The 18,936-nt window shown below is 41.3% G+C and overlaps 1 protein-coding gene across 2 annotated transcripts in view; it reads right to left on the minus strand.

The window, feature by feature from the left end:
* DLGAP2 (discs, large (Drosophila) homolog-associated protein 2) overlaps nt 1-5,660 on the minus strand; it is a 409,096-nt gene extending 403,436 nt beyond the window's left edge. Inside the window, exon 1 of one of the 2 annotated variants that reach the window (XM_014948948.1) lies at nt 5,598-5,660. The gene's annotated coding sequence lies outside the window, so the exon portion shown is untranslated. The remainder of the gene's footprint in view (nt 1-5,597) is intronic. The other variant, XM_014948953.1, reaches the window with a different exon arrangement.
* Between the last annotated feature and the right edge of the window lie 13,276 nt (nt 5,661-18,936).

Below are 18,936 nucleotides of genomic sequence, written 5' to 3' on the forward strand. Positions count from 1 at the left end.
ACTAGAAGATTAAGAAAATACTTACTCTTGCTTTATTTTCCCCCCTCTAATTCCCATTTCCATGGAAACCAGGCTGGAAAGTACCAGCAGGCAGCCTGCAGCTGAACATCTGAATGAGAACGCTCATGTTGAACTCCGCAAGCAGACAGCAGGTGAAGTCTGCAGGAACTGTCTAAAAAATCTATAGCTACGTCTTGAAAGAACAGGACAATCTCAGTTTAAGCAAAGAACTTCCAAAGAGCATGATACCTAACACGAGTGAATATTCTTGCGTTGGACCAGCTGATAATCGTTCTCTTCTCTAAAACATAGGAATAAAATTTCTTTATCTCAAAGGCTCAAGACAAAAATTCATCACAATTAATTAGTATTTCAAAATGTTCAGATGGAAGATGATATGCTAGTGAATACAGCAAGTTATTTTTAAAACAGGACTCTGGCTTCTGAACATTGCCCTGTAATTCCTCCTGTGAAATCAAACTGGCTGGTGTACAGTTCATACATACAGATTGTGAGCCCAGTCATTTGGACAGCTCTTCTTACAAACATCCATTGCATTAGAAAAAAAAAAAATAACTAGCAGTTAATAACATACTTGCTAGTTATAAAACACATTGGGTTTGAGCACAAATCCACACTCCTTTTGTTTTAAAAAGCCACTAAAGCAACACAGTTGTAGGTATAGTTAAGGCGGGGGCGGGGGGAAGCAATGTTAACTTCTTTATTCAATTTAGTAAAGTTTAATGCAGCAATTCTTTTTAATACCATCTTAGATTTTTCTCCTGTTCAATATTTGCTCTTCAAGCAACAGGAAGAAAAGCAAACAAGCGAAGGATGAAACATTACTGTCTTGGGCTATACTTTATCCAATGAAGAGATTGGTTATTATTAAACTCCTGCTTTTGTATCTAAAGCAATTACCACTCTCTCAAGCAGATATTATTCATTATTTGCAGAGAGCAGAATATTGGTCACACTTTTTTTTTTCCCCCCCGATGTACTTTCAGCCAATGCACTGGACAAAAGAAAATTATTCTAACAAGGGATTTAACATCTTCTGCAAGTTCAATATCAGCACAGAAGAGCTGACCTGAAAACGGATGAAGAAACTTGAGACAGCATAAATCTTTTTTCTTTTTTTTTTTTTTTTTTTTTTAAAGAGTGTTTCTTAAAGTTTAAAAGAGCTATTTATCAGAATCAAGTCAGCCAGATAGGTACAGCAAAGAGCATCCACACCTATGTTCTTCACTATCAGAGAGGAAATGCAAGCTTAAAGCACCAAAGAACGAATCAACCCAAGACGCTGTTACTGACTATTGATCCGTTCCTTCCTTTGGGATCTTCAGTGGAAAAATGAGCCCAAATTTGCAGTCCACAACATATTAAACTCACGGGTATGACGGAAAAGCATAGTACAGAAGCTGTTTGTGCAATTTCCTTGCATGACAGGAAACTAATAATTGTGTATCAAGAGCACAACAGCGGCACACAAAGCACACAGCTGTCAGCATCTCTGCAGCGCAAGAGTGTCCGTTTAACAGCTGCAACAATGGTAAAAATCTCACAGAGCACCTTCTGTTAACAAGTCCCATTGACAACTCACATTTTACTGCACTAAGTATATTTGCACTCACCTTGAGGATCATTCACTGTGCTAGATCATGACACACAGAGCTCTGGGATAAACAACAAAAAAAAATCAAACCCCAAATAATTCACTTATCTGGTCTAAGACTGCTTAAACACAGCATACACAAAAGCATAAGGCTTCAGACATATTTCCTCTTTTTATTTACATGCAATTATCTAGAGCTAAACAACCCACATGTAGTGACTGAAAAGCTCTATTTCCAGCATGACTGGAAATAAATTTTAAAAACACATAAATTTAAATAAAAAGCAACACACATCACAGAATATTGACTTCTCTGTTTCAGAGCTGTACTCTTACCCTTTTTTTTTTTTTTTTGAATGCCAAAACGTATTTAATGGCTATTTTTGTTTCGAGGATAGAAACCGAGTGTACTGCCCATACTGTGTGAGAAAATCTTTAAACCACTATCATAACCAAGACCCACACTAAGGGAGGGGGGAAGGACAGCTTCAGCATCTGCCTAAGGTTTACAGAAGTGACGAGGGGGGATTTCTGACTTGGCTGAAGAGTTCCCACTGGCAGGGGATGGATCATTGCTGGGAAATATTTATAAAAAGAATTAGAGCTGGCTGCATGTGTACACAGAGAGTGGTGGATGTCCATCAAAAGGGGTGGGTTATTTCTCCCAGCTGGAGCTGGAGAAAGGGAGGGTTATAATTCAACAAAATAAGCAAGCTGCTCCCCACCAGGTCATTAGTACCTTCACACTATTTCCCCTTATGATCTTATTAGTAACACCTGTACAGAGCATGTAACTGCTTTTCTTCCCATTAACTTCATAACTGCTAATGTGTCCCAGTTGTTGTTGGCTGGTTAAGTTACAGGAGATGGAAAGAAACTGAGAAGGGACATCAATACAGCTCTTATAGTATATTAGTGACATATAACAAGGAACTGCAGAATAAAGGTGTCTGGTCTAGGATCTTTTCCTTCCTGAGGCACTGGGTATGTGACAAATACAGGTTCTGGATACGAGCTAAAATGATAACAAACATACATTATGCCAGTGCATAACATACAAACTTTTAATTTGGTAATCAAAATATATTTATGATTAATGGAAAGCCACAAATAACACTGAAGAAAGGAAACATCGCTGTCTATTAGAAAGGCTTAATGCAAGCAGCCAACTTGCAGCATTCAGTGTTTTATTTAGAGATTGAGATTCTCTAAATGTTTAATGTGTTTGAAAAATGAATCATTCTTTAACCTTTGAAAAGCCTGATCTTATTAAATACATGTCTTCTTCCAAACTGCATTGCTGTGGAACAGCTGAATTACTTTTTTTATCCTCCCTTTTGAAAGGCTCTGCAGGAGATGTTTTTATAGCCATGTTACAAGCACTGAAAATAAAAGCTCATGGTGGAAGCACTAACACTTCTAACTTCCCAGCATCACAAGGGGAAGGTGGTGGGTGCTCCCATCTACCCTTCTTTCCACGCACAGCTCTCTTCTCCAGTTTACAAATACAGCGTATCGATACTGACAAAGTGCTGCCACTTCAAACTCATATGCAGTGTAGGGAGGGACAGTGGGATGCATGATTTTCCCAGCTGCACTGGCGCCGGGGCTCCCAAGGGCTCATTTCTTTCTCCAGGGTGCAGCCCCCAATCTAACAGCATCAAAGGGGCTGGTTGTGGGGGCACTTCTGAACAAGAAGCCCAAGACCCCCAAGCTCTCCCCCTCCTATATAAACAAGTGGGGAAACTACTACTGTGTCTCTCCCTTTCCCCTACTCTGCTCCCTACAGCATCTGTGTTCTTCCCTAATGGTTTTGGAGGTCTCATTTTAAGCTTCTTTCCCTCTTTCTTCTCCCATCCCTTCCCCTCAGTCCATCTCTCTATATCCCCTCTCTCCTTTTTATTGGAAACACCTCCTAAGTCTGCATATTGCTTAATTCCTCCAAATGTCAGCAGCTGAACACAGACCTAGACCTAAAGCTCATAATCAGACCATTTCTCTGGGCTCACTTAATGAGAACGGAGCTGGACAAGTTTATATATGATGTATATATTTGAATGCAAATAGCACATTCCACATTTACACTAATTTAATGAATGTCATCTTCTTAGTTTGGACTAGTTAACTCATATGTAATCAAACAAGAAAACGGTTCACCTATCTCTAACCAATTCAAATTCAAAAATTGAGTTGTTCTTTTCCTCCAGAAACGAGCTGAAAAATCCCCAGTGTCCTGTCTGAACTCTTCTTCTCCTCCTTTCTGCCAAGTATTTAAACACCATAAACAGGGGAAATGACAAAAATGGAACACAGACATCATTTACTTTGCACCTGCTGGAAACTCCCAACTATACAATAGGTAGGCATAAAAATATTTGCTGTAACAGTCACACAGAAGCAATAGAAGTTACAGTTATTTTCATACCTAGGTGTGCTCAAGTTGCACAGCAGTTGTTAGGTATCAAAACCTGATAGGATTCCTCTTCAAAAAGCTTAGTTCAAGATTTTCAAAACCAAATCTTACACTTGCAGGCTCCTCCTTTCTCTTATGTCCAAAAGAAAGCACTGTTGAAGGCGACCGGTAAATGGGTTTCTTGATATTGATTATAAAAGCATATTTCACCCTCTTTAGATAAATGGTCAGAATCTTACTGCCCAACCCCAAGCCATCACTTCAGGAAACACTGGCTTTGATATCTACTTGATACGCTTCCGTTCAAGTCAAGAAGAGTTTGGTCGTTAAAGGAATCTAGATCAAATTCTTACATTGGAAATAAATTTTTTAAAAAAATATAATTGGCACAGGATATTAGCACAGGAGCACACAGACTGGGCTGTGGTCATTATACAGTGTTTCCTTAGTCCAGTTTTCAGGAAAACTTGAAATAATTGTAAAGGCCACAGTCTTTCTGCAATCTGTTCACTAATTATAAACTTTCAAATTCTTGCTAGAAGAGGTGTGTTATTAACTATCTGACTATAATGTACTGCTCCCATGTTCACAGATGAAAACGGAAATGAGATTTTAACTTTCATTCGAGCGGTTGCAGGTAACCAGAAGTCACACTGCAGTTCAACACAGGTGTCAAGTTCTCTATGCAATTACCCTTAGTCCAAACTGTGCCTGAAACACAAGTAATACCAAGCCAAAGAGCAAACCAGTTTATTTTGGTGGTAGCTAATGGCAGAAGGGAGAATGAAGCCTGAAGAGCTACAAGCATTCACATATGTCCTATTAATCAGATATCAAAAATAAGCTGTATTTTTTCCTTCTACTTCTCTGAAATTAGTCTGCTAAATTAAACTCACAATTGTATATGCAGTCACTTTCACCCAATTTATAAAGTTATAGAAAGGATTTTTAAATTTATTTTAGAAGAAATTGTTTTTCCTGCAATTAAATAATGTAAAATTAAATCATCACTTTCTTCTCATCCATGTCATCGTTCTCATCAACCGATTTGTTCTGGTCAAAAACATACGACTTTAAGTGTCCTCCTGCACAGTAGTAAGGCACCATTAGTGAAACTCCTTCTGTCTACTCCTCTAGTCTCTGACAAATAAGCATAGAGCAGGAATTTTTCTGCAGTCAGAACCACGTGTAAGACTTGCTGCTTAGCACCTTTGCAAATCAAGACAACCAGGCTGCAGGCTCCAGTATTATACCCCTTTTCTTGCCAAAGCTGTAACTTTGTAATGAAAAAGAGACACTTCAGAAGTTCACAAAAATACCTTTACAAGCAAGACCTGATATGATATTGCAGAGACCTGTCTCTACAAGAGGATTAGCTCCAGAAAGCTAACAGAATTCACAGAATTTTCACTGAAAGCAGATCATTTAAACAAAGTGCTGAAGTAGCCAGTCGCTAGAAAAGGACTTCAATGATAATAAACAGCAAACAAAACTTTTCTATAATATCTATTTTGCGTTTGCATTTCTCCAAATCACATTACAAGATTAACTCATTAGAAAAAAGTTTACCTGTGTTCCTGTCAGGTAAAATACAGCAATGCTTCTGCAGTATGCCAGGCAGAACCTGTTGCAACAAAGAAAGAAATGTTAATGTAGATATATATTTTAACATCATATGAAGAAGAGCCAGTGATTGCTGGAGTGCATATCTGATCAAGCTTTATGCTCTCATACTGCATACAAATTAGCTATCATGCAATGCAAATGTGAACCCCGCTCATTAGCAATGGCACAGAGAAGAATCTTATAAAATTAGCTGCTTACTACCTGCCTGTAAAGCTAGTTTCACCCTCTCCCATAGACTACAATATTAAAAAGCTGAGTAAAAGAATGTGAGACCATAATTAACACACTCAACTTAAAAAAGACAGCATGTTACCAGTCAATGATGTCGCTATTCCTGATTTTGCCCACGTGGCCCTCGGGTTATGAGAGCTAGCTTTCCATGAATTGCTCAGGACCAAATTCTGAAGCACAGAGTTTCCCTCCTCACACACCTACTTCCAGCAGACAACGCAAAACCCCAGAAACTTGAGTAGGAAACTCAAGGGAAAGGGGAGAGAGAAGATTCCAAGTTTGTGGTTCACCACATCCACCATGCTGAGATACCAACAGCAGCCACCATGAAATGCTGTGGAAGCTTCCCCCCACCGGCACCCCTTCCCTACAGGCAGAACCTTGCCCTTCTCCACAGATTCAGACATTGAGATCACTTGTTTTGCCTGCCCCAAAACAGGTGAAAGCTTTAGTGGTCTTACCAGCAACAACCTGTGCTTTCAAGGACCCAAGACCTTATTTTAATCTGACTTTTAAATCTATTCTTTACACCCTCTACAATGCTATCAGCATTGATAAAACTGTAGCTTGAAGTTTAATGGCCTTTCCTTTGCTCTTTCTGAGAAAAAGCCAATTAAAAAATCATGCTCTGAGATGGCTTCTTTAAATTTTCTCTTGGAGGTCAACATGCACCCTTTGAAGTCTGAAAATTTAAAAACAAAAAACAAAACAGTTATTTTGCTGTTTGGCAAAGGTTAATAGCTGGGGATGAGACAGCTAGGAGCCAGACACGTACTGCTCCTGCAGCTGTGCCAAACGTCCCCATCCCTCCCTGCGGGACTTTTCCAATACATGCTCCAGTAACCCCAGGGGGATGGACACCTCGGCTTGTGTGTCCTCCAGCACAACAAATTAGAGTCTTAAGACACTTGCTGCACCATGCTTCTTCCTGAACGCACACGTGCAGAGGCAGAGCCATTGCAAAATTTTGCTCCTGTTGCCGTTATAAGCTGAAAAGTCAGCCTGTGGTCAGGAGGCTGCCCTGGACAAAACGCAGCAGCGAGAACTGTCAAGGCTAAGAATGGTTCCCCCATCAACTCCTCTAAACTCTACTGAAGGCAAAACATTTAAATGAAATCTCTTACACACAAAAAAAAACCCCACCAAAAAACCCCCCACAACCCTCAAAACACTTCTTCTGGCATAATCCTGAAGTTAAGCTTGTGGATAAAAGGGAAAACAAATTGTGTTTAAGCGGCAGATGTTAGGCACAGAGTAGATCAAGTCAGATCCCCAGAGATAGGTCTCACAGATCCCCCCAATGGTTTACCAAGAAACTGCTTTGTTGCAAATACAAATTATGGTCACATCTGGGGCTTTATCGCATTACTGTACATACATCTTCAAAATGTATTTGACTTGCTAAGTAGCTTATTTTTCTCAAATTCCTTCTATTTCACTCTTTCACACACACATGCATGGGGCTTTTCATCCTGGTGTAGGTCTGTAACTGCCGGAGCTTTTGGGAGGCTGCCAGACCAGTACTTCCTCCCCTAGACATGGCATAGGACCTCATGGGTCACCCACAGCCCCTCTTTAAAGTCCACAAAATTTGAGGGAAGAAAAAAACCCACGTCAGGTTCACGACCACCTGCTTCCAAGATGCGCGCCGATCTTTTACTTCAGTCTGTTGCAACCCCACTTAAGCAGCTCCCACCACCCTGAAGTTGAGGTACTTCACCTGATGGCTCCTTGACTACAGAAATACCTCACCAGGAGGCAAACTGCCCTGGGGTACATATGTGGGTATCTCCTATCTCCTACTTCCAAACCCCCGTGTGCTCAGCTATATCACCTAAGTACCATCCTTCCTCATCTCTTTTGGTCTACACGAGACCTTTCATAAGTAAATGGGTTCCTTAAGCAGAAATCCATCTCCCTTGAAGTGGTCTCAAAACTAGCCGGTTTGCTTCAGGGAGGACTATTTGAGGGAACAAAGTAGGACTTGAACCAAAGTTTCAGCTTGCCTTACGGCAATCCACAGGCAGCAGGCAGCTTGTATTTTAAGAAGAATCAATAGCATGAATAACAATCTTCTGAAAACCATGCTCGTCATTCTACAGCATTTCTTAAATTTTAAAATAAAAACCCCAATAATTCTTAGGAGTACAGCGTCACGCATCCAAACTATAGCATTTTCCTTGTGGCCACAGATATAAATAACAGCACAGTCTTACAGGCATCAAAAGCACAAAAATTAGAAGCAGAGAACAAAGAAATACTAAAATGAACAGAGACAGTCTCTCAAAGCAGTGTAACACAAAGGCTGAATTTTAAAAAACCCCACTGTCTTACTCAGACATAAAGTAACATTTAATTCCTAGTGAATCTGTCACATTTTCTTCCCCACATTCACAAACCATGGAGAAGCATTATGAATTTATTATGAGCACCAAGTTAATCAAATTAAGACTGAAATTAAAAGAAGAGACTAAAAAAAGCAGTTCTGGAGTAGCAAGACAATTTCAATGGGGGGAAAAAAAAAAAAAGGTCTAGAACATAATTTTTCCTTCCTGGTAGACAGGATATTGATAAGAGAATAGTGATACTGAAAAGCACAAGCTGGAAGAACATTTATTTGTCCCTTCCCTTTGCTCTCTTAAGTGTTAAGTAGGCAAACAGCATGGCAGAGGCTAAAACAATGCTTCCTTCTCCCCAGCCCTCTAACGTGTTTACCCTGCACAAAGCCAGTTTCTGGCTGGTAGGAGTTTGATATCAACCTCCCACTTACTTATCTACAGCATACAGATTTTTACACTGTACCCATCTCCATGGTATCCAAGAGCCTCTTCACACTGCTCTCCTCCCACTTTCTCCCCACTCTGTTTCTCTCCTCCCTAGGGAAAATGACAGGAGAATTCCTCAGCAAAACTGTCACCTTTCCCTCTACTTGTCTCTCCTTTTCCCTGCTGCTTTCCTTTCATTCATTTGCATGCTCTAATCCCCAGTTTATTCCTTAAAATGCCTTATGTCTGAGAGCTTCTTCTTCAATTTCACAGATAATCCCTAGGTTAATTTTATTAATTTTTTTTTCTTATAGTTTGAAACTTTACCTAGACAGGTGATTTGAGTGAGAATCTTCACCCAAATCAGATCTGGAGTGATTTCTGCTGTAGAAATCAAAACAAGGGAGTAACTGGAGGGATTCACATGCAAGGAAAAAAACCACAGAGAGAATAGGATATTGTTTTAGAACATACTTCTTTTTCCTCAGCAAAAGAGAAACAGGTTTCAATTATATTAAACTGATGATTTAACCTTCAGTTGCTTTATAAGCTCTCAGCTGGGAGCTAAGGCATTGCAATACTAAATTAAAACTGGACGCATAGATGCAGAAACAGAATAAATAATACAGCAGGTGGTATGTCCTTAACATCGAGGTGCTTCCCTAGCAGTAGCCAAATTAGCTCTGGCCCACAGTACACAGTTAGGCAGTCACATGTAGCAGGAACATAGTCTTTGCCCACGGTGCTGAGCTGAAAGCTTCCTCAAATTTAGCTAAAAATTCTAATCGATGTTGGTGGTTATTGATAAAGACCTACTTACAAGTGTTTTCACTACAGCTTGCTGTGCTTAAAGATATATAAATATATAGCTGCCTTAATTAGTATTCAATTTTTTAGTTGTAGCTATATGTAATATAGGTATGCACACAGCTTCTCAGAGCAGCACAGAGCAGTTACATAGCTGCATAGTTACAAAGCTCATTATTTTTTATATGTCTGCGTGGAAACTTCATTTCGTAAAAATAAAACATCTGAGTCCTCTGAGTTTTCAGCATGCAATACTTTTTTAGAGTGGCTTAACAAGAACTAGAATTAATTCCTACAAAATCATTTTAAGCTTCGAAAGTACTAACCTCTAACACAATTAAAAAAAAAAAAGAAAAAACCAAAACTTATAGAGAAGAGGAAACATGTGAAGCAAAATAATTTCAGTATGGAAAATGCCTCTGTGAAATGGATATCTACTCACTTAAAAGGATCTGCTGCATGAAGATGTTCAGGACTCTCTATGGTACTGAACGATAAAGATTCTGCTTTCTACTCCACTTATAATTGGACTGCTAAGATGGCCATAGAAAAGTGAGCTGGATACTATTTTCCCTTGTCCATTTACATTTTTTTTCTGCTGAAAAGTAAGTGAACTGAAAATTAATGTTTCACAGTTCCAAAATCACAGAACACCCAGCTCCAGATTCTGAGTGCGCTACAGGTGAAATTCAAGGCAGACATTAACAAGGATTTGTACTGTGGTTGCCAGAAGGAAGGAACCTCAACTTGAATTTCAGGTTCCAGGCTGAGATGGTATTCCTCTCTGCTTTTCAAATCCTGGAAATCTAGTGGTCCCGAAGTCTGCCAAGTCAGAATATACCCTTTTGGCCACACCAAGCACACAGGCCATGCTCGTGACCCTTGTGCTCATGTACAACCTCTTCCAAGGACTGCCTCTGAGATAGCCCCCTATCCTCCTAACCCCCCTCCCCCAGAAAACTACTACAATGAGCATGTGAAACATTTTGATTACAAGAATATGGTAATATTCATAAGAAAATGTGTCCAACACATAGTGGGCCAGTGTAGATTGATTTATAAAATTTTAGAGAAAACATTCCCAAATTTGAGCTGCACTTGTGCAGCGATGGTTACAAATAAACGGTCCTGGGTCAGAGTCATCCTGTCAAGTGTGCCTTGCCTCTTGTGTGGAAGCAGTACTGTACTGGAGAGAAGTGAGGTTAGATACTTTGGTGTGATCCAGTGAGTGAGTTCCCATCTTTTTGTCTTTCAAATGTTGTGTCACTTCTTTTGCAAAGGTAGGCACCTCCTAGCCCTTGCTATCTGCACTGCTCCGTGCTAAGCACTGCTGCTTTCCTACCCTTCCTTCCAACCTCACAGAAGGAATTTTAATTGTTTTCACTCTAAGGATCATATTCATTTTATCACTGTATTTGCTTTTCCTAATATTTGTTTCAGGGCTTTTGTTTTAGGGAAGATTTCTTTGTCAGATACTACAGAGATGTTTTAAGATAATGTTTGTAAAAACACTAGAAATCCTGCATTCGCCCTTCTCTGAATGTCTTTTGCTGCCTCTTGTCATTACAGGGGCACGTTATATTTTGAATTTCCTTTTCATTATTGTTTCCTTCTATTTTGGACTTCATATCTGAGGATTTTAGATGTCTGTCCCAGCAACACTGTTAAAAGAAGGTCCTACCTCTCTGGAAGCAATTCCCTGCTGCTTCTTAAGGAGAAAGGAAGCACACTCAGGATTTGGCTTTTCACAGCAGCCAACTATCTAACGGGTCTGGAAAGGTGTCTGCCTTCAGACAGGGCGTGAAAAGTAGGCAAGGTTTCCCGTTCACAAGCTGTTGGGTGGTATGAACCATCATAAAATCAAAGGTGTATCATTCTAGCATTACCATATTTCTTCTTTCAGAACAGCCAGGCTCATGCAGCCAGGTGCTGAAATGCTACATCCAGCTACTGCCTTCAGCTTCCTAACAATATGCAGTTGGTTCAACCTACAAGAAGCTAAATCTGAACTTCAATCCACTCTCAGAAGCATAATTATATTTGGTTATGCTTTTTAAGGGGTATCTAGGGAGTGCGTCAACAAATATCTGTTATCGTTTCAGTTCCTGTAAGAACTCAAAAGCAACCTGAGATTACCAGCAGGTCTCTCCTGTGTCTCACTTGAAGCTGCTATTGATACAACCCACACTGGCATCAGCAACAGTTCCAAGTTACTCATAAAATGTGTCCTTGAAGTACCTGGCTGCAGAGGAAGAGAGCAGCAGGACCAGAGGGACCTGCCCTCCCAGGGCTTACCCGGACCCACACGTGTCCCCTGCCACAGCAACGCGGACCCCGCTTATAATGGCAGAGCCAGCGCAAGCAGAAAATATTAAGACGCAATTTTTTTTGCGTATCTGGTACTGCCAAAAATAGTAGAGATTTTGCAAGACCTTTCAATCATTCCCCGCAAGCTGTCAGTTCCTCTGCCCGCCCAAGGAAACAACCTTTCGCCGTGGCTCCTGATGAGCTGCACCCCGCTGCAGAGGCAGCCTCTGCCAGAACGTCTCCCACCCACGGCGCTTCCAGAGAGAAGCCCGTCTTGTCAGTTTATTTCATTTTATTCTGATGAGATGGCCCAGGCTTGTCCAACTTTGTTTCTTCGAGATTTTACTAGATTGCTATTGTCCAATATCCAATTTCACATATACACTGGTGAACCTTCACGCTAATTTATTGTCAAAACAGAACTTCTTAATGGTCCATCTGCTCCGTGGTGCTTGTAGTACAAGTATTTTCTTCTCCTATTATCCCCATCTTAGTCCAGCATTCCCAATTAGATATCAGGAACATAAATAAAACATGAAGATTTTGTTGAAAGGACAAGTTATACTGAAAATAGATAATCATATTTACCATATATCATATACTTTGATATTGTATCAATGTATTCATCATATCACATCTAATCACATTCAAATAGGTATAATGTCCTCTTTCTTTTTGAATAAAAGGAAATGTTGGGATAAGGAAGATAAATTTCAGAAATATTCTGAAAACATTACAACACGCACGCTAATGTATGTTCTTTCAGATTGTATTCCATCTCAAAAAATGGAAATTTTCTAAACCTCTTTCCACGATTAAAGGGAGTATTGACACCAACAACAGAAGTAACATTCCTTTACCAGAGTTTTCAACTAAAAGTGACAGACATTTAAGTAATGAGGAACTCACTGACTGCATAATCTATTTTGTATACCTGAATCAAAACTAAATAAGGAGAACTAATCCTAGAAGAAAAGCTGCAGTGTTACAAGGACCCCACATAGAACAGCCCAGCCCCATGCACTCTCTCGCTTCATTAATCCTTTTATCCCAGTCACCATGCCAAGTTTGGCTGAAATACAGGTTTATAGAATCATAGAATTGTCCAGGTTGGAAGGGACGTTTAAGATCATTAAGTCCAACTATAAACCTAACTCTGATAAAACCCGTCACTAAACCATGTCACTAAGCACTATGTCAACCCGTCTTTTGAACACCTCCAGGGATGGTGCCTCAACCACTTCCTTGGGCAGCCCATTCCAATGATTAAGAACCCTTTCAGTGAAAAAATTGTCCCTAATATCCAATCTGAACCTCCCCTGGTGCAACTTCAGGCCATTTCCTCTTGTCCTGTCACCTGTCACTTAGGAGAAGAGACCGACCCCTGCCTCTCTACACCCTCCTTTCAGGTAGTTGTAGAGAGCAAGGAGGTCTCCCCTCAGCCTCTTCTTCTCCAGGCTGAACAACCCCAGTTCCCTCAGCCTCTCCTCATAAGACTTACTCTCCAGACCCCTCACCAGCTTTGTTGCCCTTCTCTGGACCCGCTCCAGCACCTCAATGTCTTTTTTGACATAGGGGGCCCAAAACTGGACACAGCACTCAAGGTGAGGCCTCACCAGTGCCAAGTACAGGGAGATGATCACCTCTCGGGTCCTGCTCACCACGCTGTTCCTGATACAGGCCAGGATGCTGTTGGCCTTCTTGGCCACCTGGGCACACTGCTGGTTCATGTTCAGCCGACAGTTGACCAACACCCCCAGGTCCTTTTCTGCCAGGCAGCTCCAGCCACTCTGCCCCCAGCCTGTAGCGGTGCATGGGGTTGGTGTGACCCAAGTGCAAGACCCAGCACTTGGCCTTGTTGAAACTCATCCCACTGGCCTTGGCCCATCGATCCAGCCTGTCCAGATCCTTCTGTAAAGCCTCTCTACCCTCCAGCAGGTCGACACTGCCACCCAGCTTGGTGTTGTCTGCGAACTTACTGAAGGTGCACTCGATCCCCTTGTCCAGATCATTGATGAAGATGTAAAAAAGAGAACTGGCCCTAGTACCGAGCCCTGGGGGACACCACTCGTGACCGGCCCCCAACTGGATTTGACTCCATTCACCACCACTCTCTGGGCCCAGCCTCCAGCCAGTTTTTAACCCAGTGCAGAGTATACCCATCTAAGCCATGAGCAGCCAGTTTCTCCAGGAGGATACTGTGGGAGACTGTGTCAAAGGCCTTGCTAAAGTCCAGGTAAACAACATCCACAGCCTTTCCTTCATCCAGCAAGCGGGTCACTGTGTCATAGAAGGAGATCAGGTTTGTCAGGCAGGACCTGCCCCTCATGAACCCATGCTGGCTGGGTCTGATCACCTGGGTGTCCTTTATGCACTGCATAATGGCACTCAGGATGATCTGTTCCATCACCTTCCCAGGCACCAAGGTCAGACTGACAGGCCTGTAGTTCCCTGGATCATCCTTCCAACCTTTCTTGTGGATGGGTGTCACATTTGCTAGACACCAGCCAGCTGGGACATCCCCAGTTTCCCAGGACTGCTGGTAAATGATGGAGACCGGCTCTGAAAGCACTTCCACCAGCTTCCTCAGTACCCTCGGGTGAATCCCATCTGGGCGCATAGACTTGTTTGTGTCTAGGTGCTGGAGCAGGTCCCTTACCGCTTCCCTTTGGATTACAGGGGCTTCATTCTGCTCCCCACACCTGCCTGCTGGCTCAGGGGTCTGGTGGGTACTCAGGAAATAACCTACTCTACTACTAAAGACTGAGGGAAAGAAGGCATTAAGTACCTCAGCCTTCTCCTCATCCTTTGTCACTATGTTACCTCCCACATCCAATAAAGGACGGAGATTCTCCTAAGTCCTCCTCTTGTTACTAATATATTTATAGAATAAATCATTGATCATTTTTTTTGATGGCCCAGGAAAGAAAACATGATTACCATTTTGACACATTTAAGATTTATGTTAGTATGAATCTGCATCAACATGAACTAATTACAATTGTTCTACGATTAACAAGTGCTTATACACATGAATCTTTTAAAAGTTGTCATCTAAAGTATAATCTCTCCACATAGCTTTCGTAAGAATATAATATGCAGACTAAGTAGAGTAACTAGGCAAGCCTGTGGGGAAAAAAAACCTAATGTACTCTGAAAGTTAGCACACATCTAGATCTGAAGTGATCCAAAATAATACCTAAAGATCGTCTTTTCCCTATTTAATAGCACAGGAAAATAAGTGGTGGTAATAGCAACAGCCACAACACCTATTTCTTTATGACTTCCTCTTCAGTATTTAGACTCTTTGAGGACAATGCATCAGCAACAACAAAAACTCCTTTATATCCTTCACTTTTCAGAAGAGTACACTCCTTACTGACAGAACAAGTCTTTGCTATAGTGATCTATATATTTGTGACCTCCAGGTCCAATTACCATAATTGGCTGCACTTACAAGAGAATCCAGAAATTATTTAAGGTGCCTCAGACTAAACACAGCATGATAAATACCATACTGGTCTATTTGGAACACATCTGTTGTTCAAATAATTGCACCATTGCACCACTGTCCAAAACTAGGCCTTCAAAAATCTGGAACAAGCAATGTCAAAGTTCTCTGAACCTGAGAGACGATGATGTCCTCAAAGTGCTGTGAGTCTGAAAGATGATGTTGTTGCCTCTCCCAGGGTAACACTGATGGGAGGAAGAGACCAAGACTTTCAGTTGATGCCGTAATTTCTTTTTCCAAAAGAAAATGAATAGGAGGATAAAATCCAGGATAAAACCAATTGTATTTTCAACTTTCCTTCAGACAAAGTATTCCTGGTCAAATCATCAGATGTACAGTCATTGCACTACACATAAAGCAACCAACATAAAGAAATTCACTTGCTCTTGCAATTGGGCATGAGAAACATGTTTTGGTGTAAATCAGAAATCACAAACGTTTTTTCTGCCCATTACCACCATAAGCAGTAGTAGCATCTCCTACCTAATGGCAATACCTAGATGTAAGATATCCTATCTCTGCTGTGAATTATGTGGATCACGGGTCAGAAATAACTGTAGCAGGCACTAATACTTCAAATGCTGGTCACAATTCTCCACAATTCTCTCTGATCTTTCTGCAAGAGCCCAAGCCTCATCTTGGGCTGAAGAAGGAATGGAGAGAGACAACCCTTGAAAGGGGGGCTGACAGAGACCTCCACAGTGGTGAAGCGTGGCAGCTAGTGATTTACAGGGGCTGGAAGGTGCCTGAGCATGACCCACAGGTCTCCAAAAGGAAGCAATGGGTAACAGAGGTTGGGTATTCCCTTCTGTGGGGACACAGACACTTATCTGCTGACCAGACCAGCTGTCTCAGGAGCTTGCTGCTTGTCTGTAGCCCAGCTCCTGCCCATCCTACAGAAATTTCAGAGGCTCCCCCAGCCCCTGGGCTGCACCCGAGCTTTGCAACCATGAGGATCAAGAAAAGGATCACTTAATATATCCAGATATAGTGAGCCTGTAGGGCTGGCTGGGATGCAATCAAGGGATCCAAGGGTGATGACTGTGAGTTCTTGCTCTGTCATACACAATTTTAGTATATCAGATTTAATATACTAATATCGTCAAATATCACACAATGCACCATTTTTTCACGTTATAAACCAGTCCCTCCATCTTCCCTCAAATGCATTTGTAACAGGCATTTCTATTTCTACTAAAGAATCTTAAATATGAATAATGAGCACATTTACATCCTCCTGCAAAACACAAAAGCCTTATAGAAGCATAGCAATTTTAGGAGTCGGCAAAAGACAGCTATTCCCTCAGAAGTTAGGAAGAAGTCCCCCTAGGGCTGCAATTGTTTAATGAATTTACGAGTAAACCATGGAGGGTGATTTGGCGCAAGAAGCTACTTACGAAAAATAAAATTACTGAATTATTATGATTTATTTATCTTTAAGCATCTGACTGTGTTTTGATCAAATAAAAATTCTAGAGTCTGCTATATATATTGAAGCAGAACAAGCATCTTCATTTTCATTCTCTAAAATATGAAATATGGTAATAATATAGTTCATTTTTTTCCCCTGCATTAAGTTATTTAGATAGAAAGTATGCATGTACCTTGAAATGCCTAGACTGTGAGGTCTCCTAGTTGGAGATCATGGTACTACAGCAGAAAGATAAACGCGAGACAGCAGAACTCCCAGGGAGAAGGTATTATTCTCGTTACTGCGGTACCATGAGGGTCCACATGGCAACAGCAGCACGGCTTGTGCAGATAAAAGTGAGTATAGAGCATGGCTACAGCAAATCACAGTGAATGTTTTAAGGCTAGGGAATTCTAAGCCCTCTTGCAGATAGGTCCTGGCTACCTCCCCATACTCATCACTTGCCAGAGTTGGCTGACAGACTGTCAGCACACACGCACACATATGCACTGCAGATACCGCTCCTGCCATCCTTGCCGCAGAGATTTCTCATCTTCTCAGCTATTTCTCCTGAGTAGAAGTCACAGGTCCTTCTCACAGGTCAGCTTGGATCTTAGATGCCAAGCTGCTCTTTCCACAGGGCTCAGGGCTGAATCCCTGCTGGGCAGATGGGGATTCAGTGGACCTACAGGGAGGAATAAAAGTCCTCCTGACTCAGGAAGAGCCTCCAGTGAGGACACCAAACCCAGTGCTGGAGAAGTGGAGGTGACTGGCCATCGGGGAGGGGGCTGGACCTGGCAGCACCAACCTGCACTGTGTCCGTGGTGATTCACTGGAGAGTACTTGACCCCTCACAGGTTTTGTTGGAGGAGAGGTGAGATGTCTCCTTGCTTCCAACCCACCCACACACTGCTGTACCAAGCCAGCTCAGCTTGGTCCCCCAGTTTTAGTCTGGGTAAGTATTGTGGAATATGATTTTTATTGTGGCTTTTCACAAGAAGTCTTTTTAATGCACAATGTCAATAAATTATTTCATTCAAAAACATAGATTATTCAGATAAAATAATATATACAAGGTAAATGTCAGGGAATCCCGAGTGTTATTTCTCCTTGCTGCTCTGGAATTCCATTTATGTGTTAAGGGATCTTAAAGATTTTGATACCCGTATTTGCACTGCAGAAACAGATCCATTAAACATGTAAAACAGAGTAATAGTCCTTCCCTGCATCTTTGTTAGAAAGAAACTAATCTTCATTAAAAATTAAAGTTTATGGTTTTGTACTAGGACTTGGCAACAAAACTCTCCCAATGGTCTGCTTTATTCTACTGTGTAGGAGTCACAGATATACAAGGAAATTCAGTTCAAAAATTATGAGTAAGGCAAGAGAGGAAGTTTTAAGTATAAAAGTTACCAACAAACAAACAAAAAAAGAAATATCCTAACTGTTCACCTGCATTTATGGTGCTGGTATCACAGACCTTTCTCACTGTCAATCGAAGAATAACTCACCATATCAGAAGTGGTGACTTGAACCAGCAAGGAGGTCACCTAATACTTTATAATTTGTTAGTAGTTTAACTATAACGTATGGTTGCTTTTTAAGGCTATTTGTTATATCCAATTTCAAGTTCATTAATAGCTAAGAAATAGAAGTCACCTATATAAGTGGGGGAACCAAAGTCCCCACTGTATTAGGAACAGAGTCTCTCTGTTAAAACTCTGGTGTTACACTTCAAAGGTAACTTTATATGTTTGTCACTTTTTGGAGAAGCTGAGACTCTAGACACAAGTAGCACTCTCCATCCTTGATGGGACAACTGCAGAGGTGAATTAGCTGTATGCAATTTCATCCAGCCATTTCCCCCAGCCAGATGAAAGGTGCCTTGAAAACTGAGGACCAGGCATATTTTTTCCAAAGACTGCTTTGTTGTTCCACGTGAGTCAAGTCCATGTTGTCATCTTTTGGCCCAGCACCCAAACTGAAGCAGCAGCATGCTACATGGATACACAGAACTGGGACATTTCGCTCCCGATGGACAACTGCAAGTGACGGTGGAAAAACAGAGAAGGAAGGGTTATTTTTGGGCATACTTATTTCCTAGATTTAGGTTACACAAATCCTTCATGCAAAGAGAACAAACAGAAAAGGATGCCTGTGCCTTGTTCATGCCCTTGGCAACGTTTGATAGCACAGGGGGATATAGATTTCAGAACACAAAGCGACTACCCACACCTCCTTCCCCAACGA

The sequence above is a fragment of the Calidris pugnax genome, unplaced genomic scaffold, assembly GCF_001431845.1.
Source record: "Calidris pugnax isolate Ruff unplaced genomic scaffold, ASM143184v1 scaffold141, whole genome shotgun sequence".
NCBI classification, from domain to species: Eukaryota; Metazoa; Chordata; class Aves; order Charadriiformes; family Scolopacidae; genus Calidris; species Calidris pugnax.